The sequence below is a fragment of the Bison bison genome, unplaced genomic scaffold (genome assembly GCF_000754665.1).
Source record: "Bison bison bison isolate TAMUID 2011002044 unplaced genomic scaffold, Bison_UMD1.0 scf7180017864362, whole genome shotgun sequence".
Lineage (NCBI taxonomy): Eukaryota > Metazoa > Chordata > Mammalia > Artiodactyla > Bovidae > Bison > Bison bison.
This window is the reverse complement of record NW_011494934.1, coordinates 1,574,760-1,599,432: the sequence shown is the minus strand read 5'-3', so window position 1 is coordinate 1,599,432 and position 24,673 is coordinate 1,574,760. Positions and strand designations below refer to the sequence as shown.

Genomic DNA, 24,673 nt, shown 5'->3' with positions numbered 1-24,673 from the left:
AAAGTATACAAATTTTCTGTTCTTAAATACTGTCTCCACTTTTGAAAACAAAACCCATCTGGCCTCCTTTGAGAACTATCCTCTCCTCCCAAACCCTCAATGCTTTCATCCAACAAAATTCATATATCTTAATCAGATCCTATAGTGCTATAAACAGCTGGCCTCAGATTATGATACATACTTCAAATTACAAAGAAATAGAGGAAGTTACATATGTATAATCAAAACCCATTGACTCATAAGCAGATTTCCTCCCCCCACAGACATTACCCTAACTCAGAGGAATTCATTATTGTCTCATCAACCAAGTCCTGATGAAACAATCTTCTTACAAAGGCAAATGCGTATTGGCGGGGGTGGGGGACAGGTGTTGTTTGGGGACGTCTTTCCCTTCATCCCACCTGACACTAAGTTTTTCTGGGAAGATAGTCTATCGTATTTGCTTTCGTTAAAGAAATTTTATTGCATTCTTGAAAACATGAAGTTTAACTTATTCCTGCCTCTAAGGAGGTAAGGATACCTGAGGGACTGTTAAGATGAAATTAAACTGTGTTCACAAAGATGATATCAATTGATATAGATTATCAACGTCCTAGAACACAATAAAATAAAAGAATAAAATACTTCTAAACAAACACAGTCTCTCACTGGTGATTTGGCAAGAAATTCAGTATCTCATTATTCTTAAGAGTCGTTGTTATAAGTATTCTTTTTTTCTCTGCATACTAGAGTAGTTATATTAAGTACATATCAAACTAAGTTGATGTGGACTTTATAAAACATTCTGGAAGTTAGATTTTTAAATAAATCCCTGAGACCAGCTAACTTATTTAATAGTTGATTCTAATTTATTTAAAAGAAAAAAGTACGATTTGGATCTATTCTAGGTCTTGAATTCAAGATAAATGAGAATATGCTAAAATGAAAAACTTAAAATCAAATATCACCCTTGAAAAAATGTGCTAGGCTGGGTTCAGTCCTCACATCTTCACTTACTAAGTAAGTACACAGCCTTTGGCAAGGCTTTACTCTTCTCAATGTCTTGGTTGTCTGTAAGTTGTGAACAATAGTAACACTCACCTTCTAAGGTCGTTCTGAGGATTAAAACAACTGATGTGATCCTTGATTTCTCATTTTTTATCTCCCTTATGTCCAATTCATCATGGGGTCCTGTTTGTCTTCCTCTAAATATACCTTGAGGCCCTCCACTTCCCTCTGTCTTCTCTGTGCCCCCATCTGTAAATTAACAGATAAGAGTGAATATAAATAACTTGAGGGTATTGCTTTTGCTATTGAAAGAAATTTACCAACTCAATGAATAAACACTATAATAGCGGGTAGCATTCAAATGGATTTTATCACGCAATTATATTCTTTGAGATCTTAGGAAGAAAAGTTTAAATCGATGGAGACATTTGAGTTTCATTTGTAAAAACTGCAGAAATAATAGAATAGTGGATAACAAATCTTCATTCCTTTCTCAGTGCTCTCTACTGAACTCCATAGGTAAATTTCCCACAGATAGGCACAATATTCCCCTTAAGACAGAAACACACACACACGTTAACATGCAGCTGAACAAATGGTAGGTGGTCAAATATTTGTTGAATTGAATTGATTTTGATAGAAGTATAAGAGATAATATTACAAAGAAAGAAGATTGAAGATTTGTTATCCAAAGCCTCATAAATGATTGCACAATAGCTTGGATCATTAATTAATTAGTGACCCTAAACAGCTAATCCATAGAAATAACTATCTAGAAAAAAAAAAAAACCACAAGTTATTTCGTTGCAGGGGATCTCTCATGTGCTTTTAATATAATGTGAAGCAGTGGAAATGTTCTTGGATGGGCGGGAAAGTTGAAAATGGCAGTGGGGTTGAAAATATTTCTAGACTTGATTAGAGCAAAGAAGAAATTGTCACAACACAGAAAGAAGAAAAATAATAAAGAGAGACTGTGTCAGACAGAAGTAGAATCAAGTGACTAGATTGGACATGTTGGGGTAAAATGCAATTTCAACTACAGAAAAGAAGAAGAGCTCAGGGAAAAGCAGATATTGCAGAAGGCAAACGAGAGGGAAAGAAGTTTGGGGAGTTTGCATCTACAATCAAGTACTCAAAACATCCTACTTATTCCTTCGTAATACAATAGAAAAGAACATGCTTCAGTTTTAAAACTAAATCTTTGATTTTAAGGAGTTAGCAAACTATGCTCTAAAAGTTACAGTTAGAAAAAAAGATTTAAGAGATATGTATACTCTCATGGTTATTACAGTATTATTCACAATAGCCAATACATGCAAACAACCTAAATGTCCATGAATGAACAAATGGATAAGGAAGATGTGAGATGGATGGATGGGTAGACAGACAGATAGACAGACAGACAGACAGATAGATGTGCATTTGTGCTCAGTCATGTCCAGCTCTTTGCAACTCCATGGACTGCAGCCCACCAGGTTCCTCTGTCCATGGGATTTTCCAGGCAAGAATACTGGAGTGGGTTGCCATCTCCATCTGTAGGGGATCTTCCCCACAGATCCCCACTTGGGGATCAACCCCAAGTCTCTTGTGTCTCCTGCATTGGCAGGCGGATTCTTAACCACTGATCTATCTGGGAGGCATAGATAGATAGGTTGATTGGTGGCAGTGGTTTAGTTGCTAAGGCGTGTCCGACTCTTGCGATCCCATAGACAGAGGAGCCTGGCAGGCTACAGTCCATGGGATTTTCCGGGCAAGAATACTGGAGTGGGTCGCCATTTCCTTCTCCAGGGGATCTTCCAAACCCAGGAATCGAACCTAGGTCTCCTGCATTGTAGGAGGACTCTTTACCTACTGAGGAGTATTATTCATCTATGAGAAAGAAGGATATCCTGCCATTTGCAACAATATAGATGCACCTAGAGCACATTATGATAATGAGCTAAGTCAGACAGAGAAAAACAAGTACTTATATGAATCACTTACATGTGGAATCTAAAAAAGCCAAACCTGTAAAAACTGAGTAAAATTGTAGTTACCAGGGAGTTGGAGAGTAAGTTAGATGTTGTTTAAGAGTATAAACTTAAAAGTAGTAAATAAGCCATAGAAATCTAATGCACAGTATAATGAATTTAGACAACAATATTATACTATAATCATCAAACTTACTAACAGACTAGAACTTAATTATTCCAACCACTAAAATGAAAGGATAATTATGTAATATGACAAAGGTGAAAAATATCACAATAACAATCATAATACATAAATTTATCACCAGTTGCATACCTTAAACTTATACAATGTCATACATCAAACTTATTTAATAAAAAATTCACATGAATACCCAATAAGTTATGAAAATAAATCATTTTTAACATTTATATTTGAAAGAAAAAGAGATCTAGATAAACAGCAATTCAGATATCTTAAAGGTAAAGTAAAATGTGCATTTTAGACACAAAAACTTTCAGCAACACCTAAACATCTCTGTGGTTTCTCAGAAATTTTATAGAATAAAATATCCTATATATAGACAGTGTGTATAGAACTGAATAATTTCTAAAAATTCCCACAGTTTTCACAGATAGTATCTGTGAAATATTATCTCTATTATTCCAAATAATATCTCTATTAATTTAAAACTTTCTTCTCAGGATGTCTAAGTATATCACTGCATAATAAATTTCATTTGTTATACCTTCTCAAGTGACAACAGATGTTACATCTATTTTGTGGAATGGAAAATTAAGCAGATTTTGTGGGACTTGTCCAATTTAGAGCAGTAACTCAAAACAAGTTATGATCTCAGACCTGAAGACCCAGTTTACCAGGTCTTTCTTCTCTCTCTCTGACTGCAAATAATTAAAATTAATACAATATCCAGCGACCCACTAGAATTTCACCTACTCCTTGTATATACTATTATAAAATAAGCTCCAAAAAGTGAAAAATTAAAAAATAAAGTTCATTTTTTATACACATACATTTTTATACATTTTTTTTATACATTTTAAATTCATACATTAACTTCAAAAGTGTAACCCATGGGTGTTTCTAGATTAAAATACATAAAAATAGACACACACACTTGGGGGAAATAAGACTCTAAGACTGACTCTCCTCCACTCGGGCTTCTGGCAAAAGTATCAAAAACTTTAGTATTACTGATTTTATCCCCCATAGAACTGCAAGTGCATGCTCAGCCTCTCTGGTACTTCAGATATTGCAAAAGGATTATATGAGAAGCTTGTTAAACATCCAAGCACCTCAAGTGGTTCTGATCCAGGCAGTATTGGGATCCAATTTTGGAAACACTTGATCTTAGAGTTAACAACCCAGTCATAAAACAAGAAAAACACACAACCCAAGAAAATACATAGCCATCAGTGCAAGGCGGATGTTTGCTATATGGTAAGTGGTGTGGTCAGTAGAGATAGATGGCAAACATGGTCAGGGCTTGCTCCACGCAGATGGAGTTCTCCAAATTACAACTCTCCTTGAGATTTAAAGGAACCAGGCATAATTAAAAGGATGCAATGTCTGTCTTCCTTCTCCCCATAAAAAAGCCTAAGGAAAGTATCCCTCTGGCTAAAAATGAACTTAGTCTTACGAGTGATTCAGCCAAGGCTTCTACTGGATCATACTGGAAAAAAACTACTTCTAGCCTCAAAATTCATAAGCATTTAGGAAAATATTTCTCCCGTAGTCTTCCTTCGGAATACGGACCAAAAGCTGTTCTTCCCTACGATTCCCCAGTAAGTAGCTCCACACAGCTCTCAAATTCAAATGCAAATTATATTGCAATTATGCTGTAATTATTTGTGAAAATACATGAACAGAGGTACTTCAGAGACTACTGAGAGAATGACCATGGCTGAACACAAAGTGTGATGGGTAAGAAAGTGCTTCCACATCTTAGGGGCAATGAGATAAAAGGGAGAAGGGGTAAAAATGAATAAACAGCCTCCATTTCTTGTATTTTGGATAGACACAACTTAATCATGACTTTGGTGTCTTCAGTTGGCAAACAAATATAGGACAAACCAAAATACATGTATTCAGATAGCAAAGAACCAACCTGCAATGCAGGATACCTGGGTTTGATCACTGGGTCAGGAAGATCCCCTGAAGAAGGGAACGGTTACCTACTCTACTATTCTTGCCTGGGAAATCCCATGGATAGAGGAACCCGGAGGGCTACAGTCCATGGGGTCACAAAGAGTCAGACACGATTGTGCAATTAACACTTTCACTTTCAAGATACATGTATTGAACTCAAAGAGGCAGTTTTGCAAACTGCAAATCCTTTCACGTGCCAGGACAGTCTACTCCTGGGAGAAGACATCACTAAAATGAGGCAATATGAGTGTGTGTGAAATTTTCAGAAAATATCATCCTCTCCACTACTAAATCACTTCAAATTAGATAATATCCTGTGGAACACTTGAAAAGCCTGCTTTTTTAGCCTAGAATTTTACAGATGACACTGGCTGTGGAAAGAAAGAGGTAGAAGTGAAAAGAGTCTCCTGTGACCCTGATTAAGAATGATGGAGGTTATTCATGGTTGATAGATTCATTTCAGTTCAGTTGCTCAGTCATATCTGACTCTTTGCAACCCCATGGACTGCAGCAGGCCAGGCTTTCCTGTCATTACCAACTCCCAGAGCTTGCTTAAACTCATGTCCATTGAGTAGGTAATGCCATCCAACCGTCTCATCCTCTGTTGTCCCTGTCTCCTCCTGCCTTCAATCTTTCCCAGCATCAGGGTCTTTTCAGTTTTTTGCATCAGGTGGCAAAGGTATTGGAGTTCAGCTTCAGCATCAGTCCTTCCAATGAATATTCAGGACTGATACCTTTAGGATTGACTGATTGGATCTCCTTGCAGTCCAAGGGACTCTCAACAGTCTTCTCCAACACCACGGTTCAAATGCATCAATTCTTCAGTGCTCAGCTTTCTTTACAGTCCAACTCTCACATCCATACATGACCACTGGAAAAACCATAGCTTTGACTAGATGGACCTTTGCTGGCAAAGTAATGTTTCTGCTTTTTAATATGCTGTCTAGGTTGGTCATAGCTTTTCTTCCAAGAAGCAAGCATCTTTTAATTTCATGGCTGCAGTCACCATCTGCAGTGATTTTGGAGTCCAAGAAAATAAAGTCTCTCACTGTTTCCTTTGTTTCCCCCATCTATTTGCCATGAAGTGATGGCAGATTCAGTCAAAAGTAAATAAGTACCTCAGAGTATGAAGCTCTCTGATTCAAAGTTGGCTTTAAATCTTAAGCAAGATACTTGATGGTGTCCCCAAAACAATTCATAAGAAATTTATCATCAATTTAAAAATTCCTTTTAAAAAGGACTTTTTTTAACAAATATTCCTATTAAGCATTTTTACTATAGTCATTTAACTATATTCAGTTAATTAACTATATTTCTCTCATATGTTAGGAGAATAAATAAGTATGCAATGTAGGAATTTACCTCTATATATACTGGCAAACTTTGCCTGCCATCTATCTTCTTACAAAGTACAAGGAGGTGGGTCTTTTAGTGACTGTACATCAATATCCATCTCAGTTTGCAAATATGTCCAGTTTTCATTGCAAGGATTAGTATTAACTGCTGTACTTTAAAAAGTAAATTTGCCTATTCACTTTAGAATATTTTTTTAAGTAAAGCATGCAGGACACACCACAGTGCATGGTGAAAAATTAAATACGGTATATTATGAGAGGTTCTGCCAAAATGTCAGTCTTTTATTTTTTTTTGATGGCCTCTTAATGTTTAGCAATTTCTTTAAAAGGTATGGTCATTGACTTTATCCTCCTTACTTCCTGATGTTAAAGAGGTACTAAAGTAAGAGATAAGTTCAACAGAGGGTTTTTTTTTTTTCAATTTTGAGTGTCAAATTTCTACAAATCTCAATGAATTTCATCTCCATTCAGAAGTTAATGAGGCTAAATTAAATACCACTAAGTCAAGTCATTTCGATTTTTGGTGACATTAAAAAAATAGAGTTGGAAGGAAGGAGTCTTAAAGAACACCAACAACTAGTCCCAATGCTGGGAATTCTCTTCAGCTTTTCTAGTGAATGATCACCATGGCTCTATTGGAACATGAGCAGTCATGGGGAACTTACTCTCTACAGTGGACATGATGATGTGCCACAAGGTGCCCTTCAATGAAGTGCTAACAGTAAACAGCCTTCTCCAGGGATTGCCTCAACTGCACAGAGCTGCCATGCCCAGCACCATGCCTGTTTCAGGATGTCCAGAGTCCATTAAGGGATGGAGGAGTAAGAAAGGCTAGCTATTGTGGCCTACCGGAAGACATTTCTGAAGGACCACTGGGCTTCCATTGAAACTCAACTTCCACTGTAAAATCCTACTTCATTTCCCTGCTTTCCAACGGGCATTTTTCAAAAAAAATTCCCTGCACATTATACAGTATCTCAGAGGCTGCTTCCAGGGAACTTGACCTGCAAAACTGCCTTTCTGTGCAGCCCCATCCATTGTTTGCTTTTTCTCCTGTTGGGCCCATAAAAATACACCTTCTGCATTTTCACTTAGTAATCCTTCTTCTGTTCTCAGAAACAACACAAACAGGAATTGTATATTCTGCTGTTGTTTGAAATTTTCTTTAAATTTGTTGGGATTTCTTAAAACATGCAGGAAATAATCAATTCTATGACAATAACAAGATCAATATTTATGTCAAAATATAAATTTCAATTCTTCCTCTTTAAGTATTAAAATAGAAAGTCACTATAATGGAATATTATTAGGTCATAAAAAAGAATGAAACCTTGCAATTTGCAACATGAGTAGACCTTAAAGGTGTTACACTGAGTGAAATAAATCACACAAAGAGAGACAGACACCATGTGCTCTTCCCTATATGTGGAATCTAAAAGAAAAAAACAAGTCCAAAGATATAAAGAACAGACTGGTGGTTGCCAGGGGTAGGGGTGGAGAGTAGGTAGGCAAAATGGGTGAAGGAGGTCAAAAGGTACAAACTTCTAGTTATAAAATAAATAAATCATGGGGATGTAATGCACAGCATGGCATCTACTTGCATATATGGAAGTTGCTAAGAGAATAAAACTTAAGGTTTTTCATCAGAAGAAAACAATGTTTTACATCTATGTATGGTGACAGATGTCAACTAGACATTCCGGTGATCATTTCATAGTATATACAAATACTGAATCATTATACCTGTATACCTGAAAGAAATGAAATGTTATATGTCAATTACATACATAAGTTAATCAGCTAAATAGAAATTCAGTAGAAGTTGTTGAAAAATTAATCAGCATTTTCTAAAGTATTTCTAATATATTTATACTATTGAAAGACCTATTTCATCATTTGGATCCTTCTTTTCCAGATAGATGCCACAATATTCATTTTAATAGAGTCAATATTGGGGGGCTTTGCTATTGATTGGTGTTTAAACCCAGGACATAGGAAGAGTAATATCTTGCACTGTCTAATTCTTAACTCAACCTCACACTGTCTCTGTCTGGAGGTTTCTGATGGAGATTAATGCAACAGCAGCCACCAAATAAGGGGAAAAGTTTAACATTGTCTAAGCCAATGTCTGATAACTCTTAATATACAGCTCTAATAAAAAAAAAAAAACTGGGAGAAGTTTGTATCTCTCACCTAGAGCCAGACATCTGGAATGAAAAGTCAAGTGGGCCTTAGGAAGCATCACTATGAACAAAGCTAGTGGAAGTGATGGAATTCCAGCTATTTCAAATCCTAAGAGATGATGCTGTTAAAGTGCTACACTCAATATGCCAGCAAATTTGGAAAACTCAGCAGTGTCCACAGGACTGGAAAATATCAGTTTGCATCCCAATCCTAAAGGAAGGTATGCCAAAGAATGTTCAAACTACCACACAATTGCACTCATCTCACACACTAGCAAAGTAATGCTCAAAATTCTCCAAGCGAGGGTTTCAACAGTATGTAAACTGAGAACTTCCAGTTGTTCAAGATGTTCAAGCTGGATTTAGAAAAGGCAGAGGAACCAGAGATCAAATTGCCAACATTTGTTGGATCATTGAAAAACAAAGAGAGTTCCAGAAAAAACATCTAATTCTGCATTATTGACTACACCAAAGCCTTTGACTATGTGGATCACAACAAACTGTGGAAAATTCCTAAAGAGAGGCGAATACCAGACCAACTGACCTGCCTCCTTGAAGTCTGTATGTAGGTCAAAAGACAACAGTTAGAACTGGACATGGCAAACAGACTGGATTCAAATCAGGAAAGGAATAGGTCAAGGCTGTATATTGTCACTTGTTACTTAACTGATATGCAGAGTACATCATGCAAAATGCCAGGCTGGATGAAGCACAAGCTGGAATCAAGATTGCCAGGAGAAATATCAATAACTTCAGATATGCAGATAACACCACCCTTATGGCAGAAAGTGAAGAACTAAAGAGCCTCTTGATGAAAGTGAAAGAGGAGAGTGAAAAAGTTGGCTGAAAACTCAACATTCAGAAAACGAAGATCGTGGCATGTGGTCCCATCACTTCATGGCAAATAAATGGGGAAACAATGGAAACAGTGAGAGACTTTATTTTGGGGGATTCCAAAATCACTGCAGATGGTGACTGCAGCCATGAAATTAAAAGATGTTTTAATGCTCCTTGGAAGAAAAGCTATGACCAACCTAGACAGCAAATTTAAAAACAGAGACATTACTTTACTGACAAAGGTCCTTCTAGTCAAAGCTATGGTTTTTCCAGTAGTCATGTATGGATGCGAGTTGGACTATAAAGAAAGCTGAGCAGCAAAGAATTGATGCTTTTGAACTGTGGTTTTGGAGAAGGCTCTTGAGAGTCCCTTGGGCTACAAGGATATCCAACCAGTCAATCCTAAAGGATATCAGTCCTGAATATTCTTTGGAAGGACTGATGCTAAAGGTGAAAATCCAATTCTTTGGTGGCCTGATGTGAAGAGCTAACTCATTTGAAAAGACCCTGATGCTGGGAAAGACTGAAGGTGGGAGGAGAAGGGGACAACAGAGGATGAGATGGTTGGGTAGCATCACCAACTCGATGGACATGAGTTTGAGTAAGTTTCGGGAGTTACTGGTGTTGGATAGGGAGGCCTGGCGTGCTGCAGTCCATAGGGTCACAAAGAATTGGACACTGAACTGAACTGTGGCTTTAGGTAAAGCTTAATTAAGGTAATTAAGCCCCTCAGGGGCTTCCCAGAGGATTTAGTGGTAAAGACTCCACCTGCCAACGCAGGAAATGCTGTTTGATCCCTGGGTCAGGAAGATTTCCTGGAGGAAGAAATGGCAACTCACTTTAGTATTCTTGACTGAAAAATTCCATAGACAGAGGAGCCTGGGGGCTACAGTCGATGGAGTAGCAGAGTTGGACATGACTGAGTGATTGAGCACACACACACACACACTTACCTTCCCTCAAGTATGAATCCAACACTTAGAGTCTACTACCTTCTAACTGTTAAAAAGAATAGGAACTAGATGCAAAACCTACATGCCCAATTATGAGCAGCGAGTCAAGAAATAAGTCATCCATCCAAATTTACAGAAGAGAAATAACTACGTATGGATACAAGATTTTTTTTAAAGAAACAGTAATCCCAATACTAGTAATCATGGTGAAAATGGTGTCCAGAAAGTTGAGTGATCTAATTGGAGCTTCTTTTATCCTTAAAAGAAAACACTTAGGTAAGGAAGAAATCTGAAAACATTTTCTACTCGTGATTGTCTTCAAATATGAAAATATATACTAAAAAACAAAAAAAAAATTCTCATTTGATTATTTTAATTTCTCCTCTCTAAAATATGTCTTCCAACTTCTCTTCTAAATGCATGTATTTTCTTTTTGTATTAAATAACTTTCCTTAAATTTACAGATATAGGTTTAAAATCTAATGACATATTTACTAGCCATGTGATCCTTGGCAAGTATCTAATGTCTGGGTCTATTTTCTAATCTTAAAAACAGAAATAATAATAACATCTACCCCAAAAGTGTATTTTGAGAATAAGTTTTCACATGTAAACTGACCCAGTGGTTAAGAGCACTTAAGCAGATGTCTATGCATTTGAAATCCAGAAAACTTACTTAACCTTGCAAGGTATCATTTTTCCCATACATGGACTGGAGATAATAACAATATTTTCTTTATAGCTATGTTGTCAGGACGAAGATCATGGCATCCAGTCCCACCACTTCATTGGAAATAGACGGGGAAACAGTGGAAACAGTGTCAGACTTTATTTTTCTGGGCTCCAAAATCACTACAGATGGTGACTGCAGCCATGAAATTAAAAGACGCTTACTCCTTGGAAGGAAAGTTATGACCAACCTAGATAGCATACTGAAAAGCAGAGACATTACTTTGCCAACAAAGGTTTGTCTAGTCAAGGCTATGGTTTTTCCTGTGGTCATGTATGGATGTGAGAGTTGGACTGTGAAGAAGGCTGAGTGCCGAAGAATTGATGCTTTTGAACTGTGGTGTTGGAGAAGACTCTTGAGAGTCCCTTGGACTGCAAGGAGATCCAACCAGTCCATTCTGAAGGAGATCAGCCCTGGGATTTCTTTGGAAGGACTGATGCTAAAGCTGAAACTCCAGTACTTTGGGCACCTCATGAGAAGAGTTGACTCATTGGAAAAGACTCTGATGCTGGGAGGGATTGGAGGCAAGAGGAGAAGGGGACAACAGAGGATGAGATGGCTGGATGGCATCACTGACTCGATGGACGTGAGTCTGAGTGAACTCCGGGAGTTGGTGATGGACAGGGAGGCCTGGCGTGCTGCGATTCATGGGGTCGCAAAGAGTCGGACACGACTGAGTGACTGATCTGATGTTGTCAGGAAAGAATTTAAATACTCCATAAAAATCATTTTGTATGAAGATGGCTTAACTTTTATAAACTACTATGACTTTTTTAAGCACCTGGAATACAGCAGACACTCAATAATTGTTGGTGTTATCCCTCTCCTCTCTATTCCCAACCCTGTTTCTTTCACTTTTAACATAACCTTTGTGTATGGAACGTACATACATCTTTTTATTACCATTTTTTTGCCACAAATGATGGGTAAGAGATACATGTATTTGGTTTTTTGGCAAAGAACTTTTATTAAAAAGACCTTTGGGACTTCCCTAGAGGTCCAGTGGTTAAGAGTCCATGCTTCTAATGCAGAGGGCATGGGTTCCATCCCTGGTTGGGCAGCTAAGATTCCCACATGCCGTGTGGTGCAACAAAAATTTTTTTTTAAAAAAGAAAAAGACCTTCGATGCTAGAGTCCATCTTTTGAGGGTCCTTTTGAAAATATTCTGAAGGCTTAATCCAATTCAGGGCACATATTGGTGCTAAATCTGGGACACAAAGCAGAAGGATAGATAAACATATTCCACATTTTTTGCCTTAGGCAACTTTTCATATAAATGGCACATATAATATTTTATTTAGCATAACCTTGAACTATCTCTTTCTATGCAAAGGGTAAGCATGCTTAATAGACATCATTTTTAAGGAAGGCATATAAGCATATTACAAGGCTTCCCAGGTGGCACAGTGGTGAAGAATTCGCCTACAATACAGGAGACGTATGAGACGTAAGTTCAATCCTGGGTCAGAAAGATCCCCTGGAGGAAGAAATGGCAACCTACTGCAGTATTCTTGTCTGGGAAATCCCGTGGAGAGAGGAGCCTACAGTCCATGGGGCCGCAAAGAGTCAGACACAACTGAGCAACTAATCAACACAATAACCCTATTATATGCACTTTAATGACTCTCAGATATCAGGGATGGGAGAGGGGAGGGAAGGAAGTCTGTGCCACCCAACATTATCTTTCATAGCTCATCAGAGCTTTTACTAAGTCATTGTCTTTAACTCAGATTCACTAAAATTGCTTTTTTGTTTCTTAATCAACTACTCGTATACAAAATTACATGACTAGTCATGTACTTTTAAAAAGAATGCTTTCTTATCAAGGCCAAGTTAGCAACAAGTATTGAGTATTAGCACTTTTATCCAATGTTGGTGTGACACAAGCACTAAATTTGCTGTTAGTCGTAAATGTTGTTCTTATTCTTCATGGCAGACCAGTAGGCACTATAAAAATAAATCAAATAACATTTATTTAGTTCCACTTCAATTCAGTAATGCTTTGACTTCACAAGTTCTCTTTAAAACTAAGAAAGATGATTCTGAATTAAAATAAAAATATTCATTTCCCCATCATGCCAAAATGCTTAAAATTTTCTTGTGGTAAATGACAGAACATTAATTTTAAAAAATCAAATAGCCCATAAACTCCATTATGCTAATACTAATTAAAATTTCTAACAGGTTAAATTCAGATCAATTTGTTGAGAAACAGAAGTGTCTCCTGTTATTCAGCATAACATAATGGAAACAAGACAATCAGAGTTGCATCTATACACGAATAGATTCTTAAATAACTCTAACTTCTATGTGCCTTACTTTCCCACTTCAGTATTAAGCAACAATATTCTCCCTCCTGACAAATTTGCAAGTTTGTACATGAACCATTCCCATCAATTGTGAAATTAAAATTCTTCAACTAACAAAGCTACAGAAAATAAACCTCATACTATGTATTGGTCACTTGGGAGTCAATAAAATTCACTTTTATCTCGTGCTTGGTGAAAATGCTTTAAATAAAACAAAAATAAAAATCAAGGCCTGCAAAAAGAAATAAACAAGTCCAATATTACATGTGGAAATTTCAACTTTCAACTTAGAGAAATAACTCAGGATGGACGGCAGAATTTGAAAAAAAAAAAAAAAAAAAAAAGAATCTAACCACATAACAATGCATCAAGCAACCTTGCTGAAAGAGGCGAGGGAAAAGGTGCTGCCTTAACTAACTTTGGAAATAAGTGGAATCCGTAAAACTAAAGGTAAAAGGAACCACTCATGAGCACTGTACTGTAGTTGATAAAGCTGCTTCTGTGACCTCCAAGTTAACAATTCTGATACTGCTATATGTACACTGGAACTAGACAATTAGCTAAACGGGAAGCCAGATTTCTCACTACTGGAGCAGAAACTCACAGATAAGCAAGGGAGAGGGTTGTAACGATTCATGTGGTAATGTATTAAAGTTGGAGACACCATACTTTACTGGTTACATATAGATGTGTGTGTGTATGTGTGCACGCACACGCACGTCCCAGGTTAATATTGAGAAAGCTGAGAAGCAATGACATCCCAGAAGCACCTAAGGCCCAGATCTTGGTGTCTAATAACATTTTACAGTAAAAAGAACTGGGACTCCTTGCAGAAATGGCTGATTCTTGGACTGGAGCAGGACATATACAAAGTAAGCTCTTCTAGTGACAGAACGTAACTACTTAAGACTTACCTGGAAGAAAAAAAGCAAAGCACAATGATAGGGGTATGTCAAACAGATACAGGAGCCAACTGAAAGAGCTCCCCATGGCCAAAGCAGGAACAATTTGAACAAAAATAAGTAAAGTAGCATTGAATTATAACCCAGAATATGAAATAAGTGTCATGAGTCCATACTAATATAAATGCTTAAATGAATTAATAAACTAGGGAGAAGAGACAAATACCCTTGCAGAAGAATCTTAAATACATTTATATAGATATTTTACCCTAAAGGTAGGAGCACATAACTCTTGCTTCTTAAGTGTAAGCTGCCCATAGTGAACTTTCTTACAAAGACTACAGTAGGGAAAGGAGGAGAAAAGAGTAACTTGAAAGTGGAGAAACCCGAAAAATACTATTTCAACCAAGGGATCAAAGTCTACATCAACAATTGTAAATCATGTTGACAGTATGCACCCTTGATATGATGTAATGAAATGACAACACCTCTCTGGTGTCTTCCTCCCTAAAAACCACAATCTCAGGCTAATTACGAGGAAAACTTCAGAAAAATTCCAACAAAGGGGCATCCTACAATATACCTGGTCAGGACTCCTAAACACTATCAAGGTCATCAAAAACAAAGAAAGTCTGAGATGTCACAGCCAAGAGGCACCTAAGAAGACATAACAAATGTAGTCTGGTAACATGGATGGGATCTTAAGACAGAAAAAAAAAAGTCATTTAATAAGAAAAATAGAGAGATGAATAAACTATTGACTTTTGTTAATAATAATGTATCACATTGAGTTATTAAATACAGCAAACATAACACACTAATATAAGAATGTTACTAATTGGGAAATGTAATACAGCTTGGGACATATGGGTACTCTATACTATCTGCTCAATTTTTTCTATAAATCTGAAACTGTTCTAAAAACTAAAGTTTACAAATAAAAAATTTTAAAGACCATTTTTCATGAAGAGCCTTTAGAAATTTCAGAACCTCAGAAAGAAAGAGAAAATTTTAACAAGTTTTCAAAACAGAAAACATGGATGATTTTCAAAGTGATGAGACTCAGGATAGTATAAGACTACTTGTGAACAATATTGGATGCTATAAAAAATGAGACAATGCTTTCAGAGTTTTGAGAAAAAATAATTTTGAGACTAGATAAATAAATGTGAGCCTGCTGCTGCTGCTGCTGCTAAGTCACTTCAGTCGTGTCCGACTCTGTGTGACCCCATAGACAGCAGCCCACCAGGCTCCCCCGTCCCTGGGATTCTCCAGGCAAGAACACTGGAGTGGGTTGCCATTTCCTTCTCCAATGCATGAAAGTGAAAAGTGAAAGTGAAGTTGCTGTCATGTCTGATTCTTAGCGACCCCATGGACTGCAGCCTACCAGGCTCCTCCGTCCATGGGAGTTTTCAGGCAAGAGTACCAGAGTGGGGTGCCATTGCCTTCTCCAAACGTGAGCCTAGCTAAACTATTACTCAAACATACAGGCCTACAACCTGCCCAGTAGTGTCATCATCAAGTTAAAGACCCCCAAAACAGGCCCTGTGCACACAAAAAACAATCATTTATGGAAAGGTGACTTTTAAAAATGAAAGAGTCTCTCTGTACTGAGATCCAAAAATCTTTTTCAGGTGCTATTACAGTCCTGGTCTGACCATATAGGGAGGGACAAGTAAACCTCCTTGCCAACCTGGGAGAGGAACTGATGATGGAAATGTGGTGTCTCCTCAGGAAAGACAACAATCTTCTTGCTCTCCCCTCTCTTCTTCTGATTATAAAATGTAACCCACTGAATACTCAGGGCAGCTCAATGCTTGCCTGTCCAGTTGTGAACCCTGCAAGCATCTTACTCTAATAAATCCTTCCTATCTTTCACTGTGCCTCCCACTGTGAATTCCTTTCTGAGTTGAGACATAAAGGAATGTGGTGCTGGAGTTCTTTGGAGCCCTGGAAATGACACTTAACAGTTTCACTGTGGCTTCAAAACCCTTCCTGGTTCCTTAGTAAATAATATTTATGTACTCTACAGTTTGAGCTCCTTATGGTAAAGTGTTTAGAATAAATCTGTAGACAGAGCACGAAAGATTTAACTATAATTAAGGATAAAATGTAGATGCTATAAATACAGATAGTTGAAAGTCAAGATACATGTATTTATATACATATAAATGTATATATACATGGAGGTCAGAGGTTATGGAGGTGAAAAAGTCAGAAGTGGTGAGAAGCACAGAAATGTTGGTTCTTTCATCGTGGACACTGCAGAATCAACAGATACCACCTGAGGTTAACTGGTAAAATAGAATTCTATGTATATTGTGTAATGGTTTAAAGGCAAACAATAAAATAACTAAAAATAAGTATGTGACAGATTGAGGCAGTGACAGTTTAGACAGGTTGTTGGAAGCATAAGGAGAAGGTGATGTAATGAGCTATACTCATTTTTCGAAGTATTTGATAGATATTCACTAAAGTTCATAAATTAAGAAATGTAGGTAATTGCACATTAGTAAAAAATATTTAAAATAATGTGTTTATTATTTTGAAGGATTTTTTAATTCAAAATTATAAAAGTAAGTTTTTTTATTTGAAAATGTTAAATGCTTATGCCCAAGTTCTGAAGGATAAATGATACCTAAGTTGCTACTTTTATTACATTTGGAAACCAACAGGCTCATGAAGCAAATTAGAAGAACCTCCCTGGTGGCTCAGATGGTAAAGAATCTGCCTGCAATGTAGGAGACTAGGTTTGATCCCCGGGTCAGGAAGATCCCCTGGAGAAGGAAATGGCTACCCATTCCAGTATTCTTGCCTGGATTATCCCATGGAGAGAGGAGCCCAGTGGACTACAGTCCCTGGGGTTGCAAAGAGTTGGCCACGACTGAGTGACTTACAGTTAAGCTGAGCTCAAATATGTATTAAGCTTTAAGCCTTCACTGTTTAACAAAAAAAGCAAGCACAAAAATCAGCCAACTAAATACTCAACTCATAGGAAAAGAAAAACCTAGGAATTATAAATATAAGGAAAACAATAGGGGAGAAATATAGTCCTAAATAGAAAAAAAAAAAAAAACCATGAGTAAAAAAAAGGGAAAAAATAGATTTGACAAACTAAATTTTATTTGAAACATAAAGCAGACACACTTCTGGCACGTCAGCTTACTTTAGTTTTCCTTTGAACAGGAACGCATGGCAATACATAAACAAAACAATAAATGGAACATAGATAAAACTGTATTGTTTTTAATTACAACAATAAACTCTGAGGGATTGAGGTGGGAGACAGACGGGCCCCAGGCTAGGCATTCACAACTGGCTTCCTTTTGCATTTCCTGAGACAGGGGCTAAGGGGGCTCCAGGTTAGACACTTATAACCATCTTCCTGTTTGCTCTCCAAAATGGAAGCATAACTAAAGCCAGGCCTTGTCTCTTGTGGACATTGTAAGATAACAGTCATGGCAGGAACAGAGATGGGCTAAACCTTGTTTGAGTAAAGGATCAGGAGGTTATATATGTCCCATCCTTGAGGCAAGGGAGACATTTCACATGCCCAGAAAGCCTCCTTGGGGGTCAAAAAGGAAAAGGCACTGTCCCATAATATGTGATGCTAAGGCAGGAATCCATCTTGGGAAAAAGTCACACACACATGTCGGGGAGGGTCCTAGGGCAAGTCAGGACCTAAAGCAAACCACATAATTGGCCAAAGGTAAACAAAGACCCTGAAGAACTGTCCTATATAGATGACTTAACCGCCTCTTGACTGCACTCCTCCTCACCGGGGAGGACACCCACACCCTTTCTCCCCAGGTTTGCGACTCTGCATTGCTTCTATCTTAACTAGACAAACTTTCTGTGTGCTCCCCCACTTGTTGACTCCTGTCATTTCAGGACTAGGGAAGATTGCAGAGATGATTTTCTGATTCCTCTTCATTTTACACATGACGAATGATGTGTCCTAAACAAGGAAACTCACACCTCTAGACTCCAGATTAACAGTGCAGTTATTACTCCATCACACAGCATCATCTCTTGTTTATTCCAACACAAGACACAAAGTAAGGCTTCATAATTTTCCACTACTTTTCAATTTCCTTATGATATTTTAATTTTTCATATGTCTTGAGCAAACCTACATTTCAGTGGGGTGGGAGGAACAAGGAAAGGGGAAAAGGAAGCATCCTCCAAACTCCACCTGGCTCAGCTTCTAAGGCTGCTGCTGAACCCTAAGCACTCAGGCACTTAACACAGAAATACTCTTGGCAAAGTACGGTCCTCTTGGGACATTAGCACATCAGTCCTGATTCTTATTCAAAGCCCTCTGTAATAGAATGTAAATACAATTTTTGCTTTCTGATATAAGATCTAGCCACAATTTAAGGTTCTCTGTAATACTCCTAACATCCTAGTCCCCAGGCCTCTAAGAGCACTTCAGGATGCAAACCTGCCTCGGGCAGTGTTTCGCAGTTCAAACAGGATGGAAGTAGGAAGTAATTCGAAGACTCTGAATAGGTTCTTGATGAAAATATTGGTTAGGAAAATGAAGGTGCCCTCATGCCTATCCAGCACATCTGGTAGGAAAGGACCATCACTTTATTTGCATTCATGAAAAATTAACAAGTAATCTGCAGTTTGAAACAAACCAATGTGAAACAGCAGTTGACTAAAATCTTCCCCCATGAAAGAGTGCATGAGTGTGTGCTCAGTTCTGTCTGATTCTTTGTGACACCATGGACTGTAGCCCACCAGGCTCTTCTGTCCATGGGGTTTTCCAGGCAAGAATATTGGAGTGGATTGTCATTTCCTCCTCCAGGGGATCTTTTCAACCCAGGGATCAAATCCACGTCTCCTACAGAGGCAGGCAGATTCTTTACCACTGAGACACCTGGGAAGCCCTCATAAAAGAGTAATACTGATTAAATTAAAGACCTTTTTTTTTTTTTCCTTTAAAACCTTCATTCATTGAGTTCCTTTAAAATTTTTTGATTAATTCTAGTTTGATCTTTACCTTTGCACTCAGTAATTTTGCAGAAGCTGGAGGTGGAGGGGGACGATGCCATAGAGAGGGGTTGAGAGGCCTGAATGGGAAGAGTTTTCAAGAAAGATTGACTGGGCAGAAGGCTCGCCATCAACCCTGGGGGAGGGGAAAGAGAGGGAGAAGGAGGGAGGACAGAGGAAGGTGACAAGACGTGGGACAAACAGAACAGTAAAGATAACATGGGGTGAAAGCAACAGGAGCTCCTCCCATTTCAGAGGAAGGTGAGCAGAGGACGCTTGAAGAGTTCAGACAAATGAGCAAGCAGCGACGGCCACGCCCTCAGTGGGCTTCCTACACTACTAAACAGACTGCAGGTCCTGCGTGACTCGAGGTCAGCTAAGGACTCCTGCTTGTGAATGTGCACTATCCTTCAGGCTCAGTGTTGAAGGAAGGGGCAACTACAGATTCGGGTTTTGCTGATCTAAGGAGCTACATTTTCCTTAGGCAACTTCTGGTTTAATATTTGACTTCTAATTTCAAATTAAATTTATATTAGGATAATTCCGGGCTTCCCTGGTGGCTCAGAGGGTAAAGCGTCTTCCTGCCATGCGGGAGACCTGGGTTCGATCCCTGGGTTGGGAAGATCCCCTGAAGAAGGAAATGGCAACCCACTTAAGTATTCTTTTCTGGACAATCCCATGGATGGAGGAGCCTGGCAGGCTGCTGAAAAGTGCCTGGAACTCTTTTTCCGATTGTGGGGAAATAGCATGTAATCAAGGTGGCGTCAGTCAGGCTCTCTCGCCCAACACTCTCACACTCTCACACCCTCTCCCCACACCCTGTTAACAATGACCCTGCATGATTATGTACCAGCTGAGTTCACTTACAGCACTGCGCATGCGCATCATGTTGTGCCCGCTCGGCCACGGACCGCTTTTGTTCTAGGGACAGAACTAGCCGCACTGAGAAACCCCTTTGCCCCAGCATCTGACACTGGAGAATAAACATGTCTGGTCTGCAGCTCCTACAGCTCCTCCAGTTTTCTTCCAGTTTCCCGGCTGGTGCCTTGCCTACCCTGAGTTCAGCCAACAGTGTAAACAGAGAGCTACAAGTGTACTCATGTGTTGTAGAATAGGCCAACAATGGCTACATTCTATGACACTAAATATCTGCAGATCAGACACCTGAGTTGAGATAAATTTCTTAGGAACAGGGTTTAACCCTGCAGTAATGAACAGAGTATAACCTGCTGAGTTGCAATGCAGGTTGCGCTCTTGTCGGCAATCCTGGACAAGACACTTTCACTGGATGCAAGACTTCTTTTCTATTCATTAATCTAGGGAGAATAGTTACAAGATCTGTATGCCAATCTACATGCACACCACCCCACCCTCCGCCCCAAACCCTTTTACAGACATTATTAATCAATCACAGTGCTCTCCTGCCTGAGGCAGGATTCAGTCTCATTATAGCATTCAATTGATAAGAGCTGGTAGGAGAGTCAAAGAAAATGGCTTCCCACCTGTGAGTTACCATCTGCATGCCTTACTCAAAAATTAGTAATTAGTAATTGTGCTCAGTCCAAATACTTAGAAATGCAAAAAAAAAAAAAAAAATCATACAACTGGAAACATTTAGAACTACAAAAATGTCTTAAAAATTGCTATGAGAAACAAAATGACTGCTACCAAAAAAAAAAAAAACAAAGACAGAAAATTGCTATAAAGATTCTCTGAGAAATTCTACCTTAAATTCAGGCCTTCTGTAATAAACATATAATTGTACAGTGTTTTATAAACTTCAAAGACCTTTCAAATACAAATTTGTTTCTCCTCTTCTTAGTTTAGTATTTAATGCTCTCTTTAACCTGCTCTATGTGGGCCAGCCACATCCATAGTTTTTCTTTGTATTTCTCAGTATTTCTGGGGGTAAGAATAAAATTTGTCGACTGAAAAAAATACATGCAACCTAAAAGTTGAGAGTTACGTTTATTCAGTGAAAAGTGTTAGGACTTCAAGCCCAGAAGGCAGCATCTCAAGTAACCCTGAGAAACTGCTCCAAAGAGGCCAGGGGAGGAGTCAGGTTATATACAAGTCTGCAGCAAAGGGCAGAGAGTCGGAACATCAAAATATTATTGTTCATTAAGGAAAACTAGATACCTCGAGGAATTTAGTGCCTTTCAATGTATGAGAAGATGCAAGTGTCTAGGCTCACTGAAATCATTCCTTTCCTATGCATCTCAGCTGTCTCGGGCCAGCATCCTGTCTGCTCACATCCCCCTTGTTGACCAATATGGCAGGAAATACTCCATTTCACAGACTGAAATCACAATTGTTCTAAGATCGGGAGCCAAACTTTGATCTTAGAAACATAAACAAACATCAAATTATTATGCTTAAAGAACACTTCTACTTTTAAACACTTTCTACTATAGAAAAAATGAGACACATTTTTCCTAGATCTAATACGATTGAGTGCAAGTGATCATAAGTACAGGCAATTAAACCAGACCTTTGTTATCACAGATTGACATCAAAGACATCCTTGTACTCCAATTAAAAAAAAAAAAAAAAATCATTCTGAGTGGAGAGTTTGAGATCCTTTCAATATTTTAGCCTCCATCTCTACCCTCAGAGTTAGGTAATATAGAGAACATATACCAATTGATCCCACTGGCTTCCTTATAATGTGATTTAATTGCTAATATAGGTTTGTTATTCATATCCACAACTATGATATCTTTTATTATTATGGCTCAGATTACATATGATTAAAAAATAATAATAATAATAAAAGCCCTGACTCAGCATAAGCAAAAACCTATTGTAGAAAATCCCATAGATTCAATCAAATCAATTTAAATTTTTTTTTCAATTTAATTTTAAGATGTACTATACTCTGGATACATATTTTCTTATATTTTATCTAAGACTTCACATAGGATATTTTATTGTGAATTATTGCTAACAAAAAGCTAACATGAAATCCAGCTTACAGAAATGCTAGTTAGGTTAAACAAATTCATCTCATTTCACTCCATATGCCTACCTTATTTTTCTGTGCATTCCACTTTAGCACTTCTATTTAGATTTGAGAGATTAATAACAAAGTTGGAAATGTAGTTTCTGGGAAATGTTTCCATATCATTGTGTCTTTTATTCCTAACCTGTTCTGGGAAGAAGGAAGACTACAGCCAGGAGGAGGAAGTGACCATGCTGTTGTTCAATCATTAGTAAAAAATGATTCAGAGATGTTTCCTTTTAAATGCTGTTTCACTGAGGAGGGGGGAATGTAGCCAGAGACAGAAGCTGATCCTTGGCAAATTTATCTCACCTGGCACATCAAAACGCCCACCGAACTCTAACTTCACAGACTTGACTGCTTTCCAAAATTCTGTTAGCTTTTGAGATGGAACTAAAGAGGAAAAAAAAAGTGTGTTTATTCCTGAAAGTGGATACTTGCTCAGTAAACATCATAAAAATTTAATTGTACTGTTTTCCTCATCAATCTGAGAAAGATTTATTCATTGATTTTGAGAATTAATTCCCTTGTAAGATAAATAAAACATTATTTTCCAAGACTCATTTATTTGGTTTTTCGAACCACCCTTCTGTGCTGGCAAAACTGAAGAAAATTGGGTTGATAAAAGTACACTCATTTGTTATGAGTTTTTGCGTCCACAAAGCTTAGAGACTTCTGACTTCAACCCTTACTACCTACGTGAGTCCTTTAATATTTCTAAACTTCTAATATTTCTAAAATGAATAATTCTAATATTCTAAAATTCTAAAACTATAAATGGAAATTTTACTCTTTTCTCTTAGAATAGTGCTAAACAAGTACACAGCTGTCCTTTGTCAAAGGTAATCCATGGTAACAGAGGGAAGAAAGTTAGTATAGCAGTAACGGAATCATGTAAAAAAAATTAGATCCCATGGGACTTCTTTGATGGTTCAGTGGTTAAGGATGTGCCTTTTAATGCAGGGGACGTGGGTTCAATCCCTGGTCGAGGAGCTAAGATCCCATCTGCCCCAGGGCAAGTAGAGAGCCCCTGTGTTACCACTAGAGAAGTGTGAGTGCCGCAACTACTGAGCTGGTGAGTTCTGAACCCCATGCTCCACAACTAGAGAAAGCCTGTGCAGTGCAATGAAGACCCAGCACAGCCAAAATTTAAAAATAAAAACATAAAATAAACTAGCATATGATCCCTATTTAAAACACAGATCCCAATTTCAATTTCATCCAATTCAAAATCCTTCTAACAGTATGTCCAAAAGCTACACACCAAGGAATACAAAAGCTATTCACAAGCAAGCCTAGCTGCTCAGAGGAGAGATTAGGAAACAGAGTTTAGGGTGGTAAAAGTGAAATGCAGTGAAAATCAGTGGTTTCTTAGTTTGCCACTTTTGCATAAATTTCCACGCAGATAACTGAAATATCCTCAAGTTCAAATGTATATAATGCATTCATTCATTCTTTAGAGATTCAAAATTCAAGCCACAGCCAGAAGAGATGAGTAACATCTAATCAGATGTCAATGAAGGGATCAGGTTCCTGAGATTGGAGTTGAACCTGAAAGGTTATTATTGTGCTTGATGCCCTTTGTTCTGCGTGCCTGCAGACCTGAGTCCTGAGTGTCAGGATCCTCAAGAACCCACTTCCTGAGGATGATCATCTAACCTGACCACATTACATGGGTGGGCAAGTGACAGGGACCACAACCCTACCTAGTGCCCAGTAGATTTCTGATGACTTGCTGGTGTAAACAGTCCTGGATAACAGCTTCTACCCTTCAAACTCTGATTCTTTTTTCAATTGATAAAAAAAAAAAAAAAAAAAAAAACAGCATTTGAATAAAACATTTAAGCATATACAACTTAATTTGAGCAGAGCAGTCCCTGGGCTCAAAGACTCAGCCAAGTGATAAGGCAGACAGAGACCAGCCCTTTACTCTGGGCCCCAGAACCCCTCTTAGAAGCAGATGACCCAAAATGGGTATTACTATACCCAGACTTAGTGATTTAAGTCGACTGACAAGAAAACAATGATCCTTGGTGCTCAGTGAGCTTCCAGAGACTTACTACCCAGGACCTAGAGGCAACCATCAGCCCAGCTGCTTTACCATGAGCCAGCGTCTGAGGTTAAAGTGACCATCACAACCCCTCCTGTAGCTGAGATTTCCCATGACCTCTCCCCCTCATTTCCCTCTCAGCAGTATGTTCTTTCCTTCCTGCTCTTGCTCTTTGGCTCTAGCTTCAAGCTATAAAGATGATGGGAAAGGGATTCTTCTTGTCTCTGTCTAATCCTCTTTAGCTGACAC

The 24,673-nt window shown here is 38.2% G+C and overlaps 1 long non-coding RNA gene across 1 annotated transcript; it reads right to left on the bottom strand.

The window, feature by feature from the left end:
• Positions 1–1,085: 1,085 nt before the first annotated feature.
• Positions 1,086–24,161, bottom strand: LOC104999690. Its single transcript, XR_826643.1, has 3 exons — positions 24,081–24,161; positions 22,687–22,767; positions 1,086–1,236 (listed from the first exon to the last, which is right to left on the bottom strand). It is a non-coding gene; the product is annotated as an uncharacterized LOC104999690 (long non-coding RNA).
• Between the last annotated feature and the right edge of the window lie 512 nt (positions 24,162–24,673).